At 46.5% G+C, this 7,472-nt stretch overlaps 1 pseudogene; it reads left to right on the forward strand.

Moving 5' to 3' along the window:
- The first annotated feature begins 6,191 nt into the window (after nt 1–6,191).
- On the forward strand, nt 6,192–6,310 carry LOC132652632 (small nucleolar RNA SNORA17; annotated as a pseudogene).
- Nucleotides 6,311–7,472: the final 1,162 nt, after the last annotated feature.

Below are 7,472 nucleotides of genomic sequence, written 5' to 3' on the forward strand. Positions count from 1 at the left end.
CCCACAAGCCAATCTTACTGAGACAGGCCTCAGCTGAGAGCCTTTCTCCCCTAATGGCTGTAGCTTGTGCCAAGTTGACATAAAGCTACTGTGGTATAAATATCTAGCCAGTAAGCCAGGAGATCTGCTGATTTCTGCTCACGGTGCTGGGCTTACAGGCCGTCATCACCAGGTTTGGCTTTTACATGGTGCAGGGGATCCAAACTCTAACTCTCACACCTGCACAGCTGGTGCTTCAAGCAGTGAACGTCCTGCCTGCTCAGCCCTATCTGGACAGTAATGCTCTATTGCAGGCACTGTAGCACTCCCACTCCAAGACTGTTGGGTCAGGAAGTTTCTCTGCTTTGTACAAGGTCACACTTCTAGAAGAGAATAGCACCACAGGCAGCTACAAGCCTACTCGTCTTCACGCTTTGTGGTTGAGTGATACTGTTGGATGGTCGGCTCTTTATAATGTAGTCGGCTGCCGGGGAATGGAAGGCATAATCACGGTTCCTCAGCGATGCACAGTCCAGAAATCGGAATAAAAGTTAACACATGGGCTCTGTTGCCTGCTTGTGATCACTTTCCCCTGGTGGGGATGCCTGGCCCGGCCACTGTGGAAGAGGATGTGCTCAGTCCTGATGCCACTTGATGTGCTGGGATGGATGGGGGCGCTCCCCTTTTCTGAGGGGTAGGGAGGAGGTAGAGAAGGAAGAGGAAGGGAGGGTGGGACCGGGAGGAGAGGAGGGAAGGGGGCTACGGTTGGGATGCAAAGTGAATATATAAATAAACTTTAAAAAATGCAAACCAGACCATGCTGTTTCAGCAAATAAAATCCTTAAATCTAGACAACAAAACAACAACGAAATCAAAGGTCATGTTATAATGGAAGGCATATGAGAACATCTCATACATCCCAAGAATTTGGGTGGCTGGCTATAGGGTTGTTCATAGTGAAGAAAGTGAGAAGGTGCCTAAGTTGTTCAATCTGAGGGAAACTTTTAAACAGAACCCAGGCAGACAGCCAGAGCCCTGTTTTCTTTTTGGAAGCCGCCATGTTATTCCTAGATGTCCTATACTCTTGTCTCCACCACTGTACAACCACTATATTCAGGACTGAACAAAATCAGTCTTGCTCCAAGGAGCTGGGCTGGTTAGGCCCGTGCCATGCTGGCACAAGGAGGGTTCCACACCTGTCTGGAAATCACACTGGCAGGCCGACAGTGTCCAGTGAGGACTTTTCAGGCACACAGAGGCCCGAAGATGCAGAGGATCGCCTAGACTCTGTGAAGAGCATTCCCATTGTTTGCTCTTGTCTTGAGGATAAGCATTAAATATCTCTTTGGCTACCAAAGTTTTGTTTTATTCTTAGATATTACAAACTACCTGGGCAGTGGTGGCACACGCCTTTAATCTCAGCACCTGGGAGGCAGAGGCAGGTAGATCTTTGGGTTCAAGTCCAGCCTGGTCTACAGAGCAAGTTCAAAGACAGCCAGGGCTACACAGAGAAACCCTGACTCAGAGGAACCTGTCTCAAAAGACCACACACACACACACACACACACACACACAAATTCTATGGCTAGAGTCCTTGTGTGGCAATTCTCTTCAAATGGAAACTTTCTCCTCTGGAGATAAGAAGGCTCAAAAGTCTGGAGATGCTAATGCAATTCACCAGCTTCAGGAAACTTAGACAGTTACAAGACTCAAAACTCCTTTCTCTAAGTTTCTGCAAGCAGAAATTATTGCTGGAGAAGAGGAACTGTCGGATGATGCCTCTACCAAGTTGTGCAGGGATCTCTAGGATCCAGCTTTGTGAATTTCCCATCCCTTTTTGTCTGGGGTTGCAGTTGTCTTTCAGTCATTAATACTACTGTAAGTAACCCAATTAACTCATTGGACCACCAAGCTAGACTTAAGTGAATCTTTATTTGGTCTTTCGCTCATGCCCAGAAATTTGTTTATGTCTCCCCAGAAAATGTTATACAAGGGAGACATTATTGTATAAGAAATGACTTACAGTATTGCATTTTAAATTTTCTATAAAAATTGTCAGAGCCCAGAGGCAAAGTCTGGTATTTCTTATGCTGGAATTTGGGGTGCATCTTTAAGGGCCAGTGAAGTATCTGATACACAAAGTTTCCTGGCATCTGTGGTCATTAAGTTGCTATGTAAAAGAATACAAAAGATGAAAGATAAGAAATCGGAATGTGAACCAATGCCTCTAAAAAATGTTGATAATGTTGGCCTTCAACATGTCATAACTGCCAATAGTGTCAGTGACATTTCTGGCTTCTAGCCAAGGCAAAGCTAATTGTCAAGGACAAGAAGCAGAGCTGCTCACATTCAAGGTCCCTGCCATAGGCTAAATGCTGCAGAGCCTTGCGTTGGCTACAGATTCATTACATCTTACACAGCATGGCACCCAACATTTAGTGTAATTCCCCAAACTGTGATGTCTTATCCTTTAATCTGTGCGGCCCTTATACGTGCCTTCATTTCAAGACGTGTTCTGAATGCTTCTATAACAATCCTGTAGGAAAGCAGCGTCAGACAGGGAGTTCAGTGGATCCCTCAACATAACCACAGACTTGACTCTCCAAAGTACTGACTGCATAGGACAGTGAGCCCTGGGAGGGGCCATCTAAATCCTGCCTTCACCATTCCAGCGTCTGACAGAAACATGCAGGCTATGAAACTTAGATGAATCGAGTAGTTGAAAGCCTATCTCTTGACCCATTCTCCATTCTGTTGTAAAGTCCCCATTGGCTATAAGCCCCTAACTCTAGCAATCTATGAGGATAACACATAATCCTGGAATGATGTTTTTCCCTGTTTAAAAAGAGAAAAGGTTATTCCTAATTCAAGACAGTTTGGACCTAAATACCTCATTGGAAAGAAAAAGAAAGAAAGAAAGAAAGAAAGAAAGAAAGAAAGAAAGAAAGAAAGAAAGAAAGAAAGAAAGAAAGAAAGAAAGAAAATGTGTATTTTGTTAAGTAGCCAGACAGACACTAGTAGGCTTCGATGCCATTAAAGATAGACTCCTGCCTTGTACCCAGCTTTGGAACCATGTCCCCTTTCCCTGGTAACAACAGAAAGGGAAATACCACAACTGCTCTCTTAAGATTTAAAATACACATGACAGCTACTCCTTCCTGGCCAAAAGAATAGGCTGGCAGTTCTGTCATTAGTCTTGGGCGGAAACGTGGCATTCTGATCTGCCTCAAAGATTAGAAGATTGCACACTGTGTCTCCTTCCTAAGAGTTACTACAACTGTGCCTGTCAATCACCTGACCACAAGAACACACCTCAGGAAAGCTGACTCATATGAAACTATGCTAAGGAAATGAGAGGAATAATTATTCCCCTAATGAGATAATGGACTTGTGAACCCTGGAGTGCCTTCCTCCAGGCAGTTCCTGACAGATCTCCACTGATAAATATGCTCTAACTCAACGTCACGACTCCTTTCCTCCCAACACCTACCCTTCTCATCCCTTCTTGGAACACCAGCCATAATCTAAGCATGTTTGCCCTGACACTGTGTTTTCTTAGTGTTTCTGTGAAGGCTTTCTCCCCCAACACCCTTTTCTACACTTGCTTGCGAACACCAGCTCAAAGGGCACTTTCATTCTCTCAGGAACTTCTGGTATTCGCAGTTGCTTACCATGTTGTTATTTTTATCAAAAGCTCTAATAAATGGCCCTGTGACTTCTAAGTCAGCTTTCCAATTATTTTATCAATAAGACTAAGAACCCGCAGGGAGAGTCCTCACTCTGCTGTGATGTGTTCACATAGTACGTGTGACATGTCAAGACATTAACATCGGCTTCTGCACAGCACATTGTTTGCTTTAATTTACTTATACTAATTTATGACGAAGTGGACATGTTTCCAGAGAGGTATCATAAATATATTTTATGTACATCTCTCAGAGCCTTCATCTCTTAAGTCTTTGAGTCTGAGGCAGCTTGCGCTTTCATACTGAGACAATTTCATTACATTAGATGGCAGTTGATCTGTTGTAAATCTTCCTGGGTTTTGATGGTTCTGCAGAAATTAGTTTACAGTAATCAAGAACGAGAAGAGGCATATCAAGCACACTAACCCTGACGGTCATCATGATGAGAGACGGTGGCTTGTGCGTTTAGAGCAATACTAGACAACTAAAGCAAGCACATGTGAGCGGAACCACTGTGCCTGGCCCCTGCCTTCCTAGATGTTACCACTGCCTGTCTTCTGCTGAATGGCTATGATGGTTTTTCTTCAGTGGCCAAACACTAAAAGTCGCACTGTGGGGGCTGAAGGGATGCCTCGGTCCATACGGCTATTGCCATGCATGCGAGAGAACTTGAGTTTGGATTACTAGCACCGACACAAAATACAGATCTGAAGGTGAGTATCTGTAACTCCAGACAGGTAGATCCCTGGAGCTCATGTATCTGCCAGCCATTCTCACAAAATTGATAAGCTTGGGGTTCAGTGAGAGATCCTGTCTCAAAATATAAGGTAAAAAATGATTGAGAAAGACACCATCTACCACCCTAGTGGGCAGTGTGAATCTGTGAGAGCCTACAAATGAGGCAGACTAAAGTCTCATGCAATCGCCAACTTCAGTCAGAGCATCAGACAGTTTATACTCTGCGGCTTAAGAAGAATCACATAGTAAAGTGTTCAATCACATGTTAGCTTTGCCAAGCTACATATGGCAAAACCGTGTTTTCCCACACAGGCGTGTGAATAACAGCAGCAGAAGTAAAATCACTTCAATCCGCTTCACCTGGGAGGATCATGAAACCACATTCCAGGAACAGTTCTGCTTTGAAGAAACTGAGGTCCAAGACTCTTGTTTGTTGTTGTTGTTGTTGTTGTTGTTTGGGGGGGAGTTTTCTCACAAGCACTGTGAATTCTTCTCGCATGACTCCATCCTTGGACCATGTTCCGACAACATGCGTCCACTCCTGGCTTCAACACACATGTGCACACACATGCCCACATACATGCACGTACACATGTGTGAACATGTACAGTTCTCAAAAACACATAAAAATATCCCATCAGAATGGGTCATCTGTTCTGATTGCATGTGATTATATGTAGTCACTTGATGGAGCAACATGTTTCCTGCCTACCGTAGTTGTTTCTCATTTCTTCCACTTCCTAAATTGTCTGTGACCCTGAGACCCACTCAGACAAAACCTTCAGATTGAGTTTACTCTCATGTACAGTTTACTAAGCTATCAGCACTCAACAGAGTTCACACATAAAAACATGTAATTAATTTCTCTGATGGCCTCTTATGTATGTGGATGTATGCATATGCACACATGTGTAGGTATGATCATATGTGTGTGGGGTATAGAGGCCAGAGGTTGGCTTCATGTATCTATCAATCTTCACCTAATTGTTTGAAGCAGGGTCTCTTCCTGAGCCTGGAATTTCACATTTTGGTTATACTGGCTGGCCAGTGAGCCTGGGGATTCGTCTGCCTCTGTCTCCCTCCTCTGAGCTCTGTGGTGACATTCTGCCATGCTCCTCTTTTCATGTGCGTTAGGGGACAGGAATATTCCTCATGCTGAGCCATCACTCAGGCCCCAGTTGCCACTTTTGACCACGACCCTCAAATTCTGCTTGTCCTTCAGTGAAATATCATGAAGATTTTATCTGACACAGTCATGTTGGGTTACTGGAAGTTAACACAATCCAAAACATTCTTCTTACACAGAAGGTCATGTGTTCCCTTCCCATCTTGAGGCACGCACATGGCTGCAGACGTGCAGATAGGAGGCAATAATGTTGGCTCCATTATTCTTACTCTACTCCTTTACTGGAGGCTGATCCAGAACTCTGCCAAGCTACTCTCAATCATTGCCGGAATTAGAACTGGATTTCTGTCTGGTTCATTCTGCTCTGTGCTTTGGAGGGCTATGTGCTGTCTTGGCTCGAGACACTATGAACAACCTCCTTGGGTCTCCAGTTCTCTATCCCAGGGGCTAGAGTTCTTACAGCCCACCCATCTGAGACCTCCACTGTTTGGGGTTGCCCAGGTAGCCCCATGAATCACGGCTTCCCTGTCCTAGGAGCCACCACGTGGTGCTGATGCTGCTAGGGCTCCTGCATTCCTCCTCAAACACTTCTGCTCACCCATGTCCGTATCAGTTCCATCTGTATCTCAAAGACTTGATCCCATGTTAGATTTCCTTCACGTCCTGCCCCAGAAGAGCTGCAGGTGCGGCTGCATGCCAACAGGTGGCAGAGGAGAGCGAGGCTCTGTCTACGCTCAGTGTTCTGACTTGTGAACATCTGAATGATTAGTAGCCTAACATTCCCTGAAAGTAAGCAAGCCTGAGATGACCACCAGTCCAGTGCCAGGCCCCATCAGCTCCCTAGGACTGGCAGCAAGCCAGAGACTAGAAGAACCCCACCTGAGACTGAGGGCCCCCGGGAGGAGTAAGCCAGTGACAAACAAACCTCACATAGGGCCACTCGGACATACCATGGGAGGAGAGAGCCTGAGGTGACCACAAGACTGGCACCTTGGGGCCTGGACAAAGAGGTAGCCTGAGATGCCCACCAGTCAGGCACCTCTCAGGCCTGGGAGGGCAGACTGTGCCTGAGGTGATGCCTGCAGGGCACCATAATGTACAAGCAGGCAGAGCACTCGAGACCACTCCTGAGATGACCTCAGACATCAGGGACCCCAGGCACTCCTAAGAGGTGCACAACAGAGGTGAAGAGATGGGAAAGAAAGAGAAACAGAAGGAGGTAAAGGCAATGAAGAGAGGCAGAGCTGGAGACTGGAGAGTAATGAGGAGCGGACAGATTTGAGTAGGGTGGTGATGCCGCCTAGAACCATGGTGAGGTCCTGGCCCGGGCTGCCATGGGGGAGGGGAGGCACATCGTGACCAGTGGCCATGTAGCATCAGGGTTTGTCGCCACCAAAGACCAGACAGAAGTCCCTGATCTGGGCTGCCTGCTGGGGACATGTTGATGTCTGAGGACTGTGTAGAACTGGCCCCACCCCTCACCTGGGCATCACGGAAGAGCTGGCCCTGAGGGCAGGAGGGCAGGACAGCTGACCCCACCTCTTCCTAGCTGCAGTACTCAGAGAGCAGGCCCTATACAGTGCAGGAGTTTTTGAATAAGCTGCCCTCAAGGACACAAGTGTAGGAGAGTGTGGGTCCCCCTTCCCTGGGGATCATAGACCACCAGTCAATGACTGAACGGAGGCAGAGAGGGGTTTGGGTCAGCCCTCGAGTACAAGAAGCAACTTCAGGGAGACAGCTCCACATAATTTGGGGTGAAAAGGAGCTATGGAGAGTGCGTGGAGGGTTCCCGAGGTATGTGTATATTATTGGCTGGGGCTTGAGGTGCTGGGAATGTCTTATTTACATACCAGGAATTCTAGATACTTGTCATTGGCCACTGGACTACGAGACTTTGCTCAGGGGTGGGGATTGTGCTTAAAGACACTCTCCAGATGAATTCA

Source organism: Meriones unguiculatus, chromosome 2 (genome assembly GCF_030254825.1).
Source record: "Meriones unguiculatus strain TT.TT164.6M chromosome 2, Bangor_MerUng_6.1, whole genome shotgun sequence".
NCBI lineage: Eukaryota > Metazoa > Chordata > Mammalia > Rodentia > Muridae > Meriones > Meriones unguiculatus.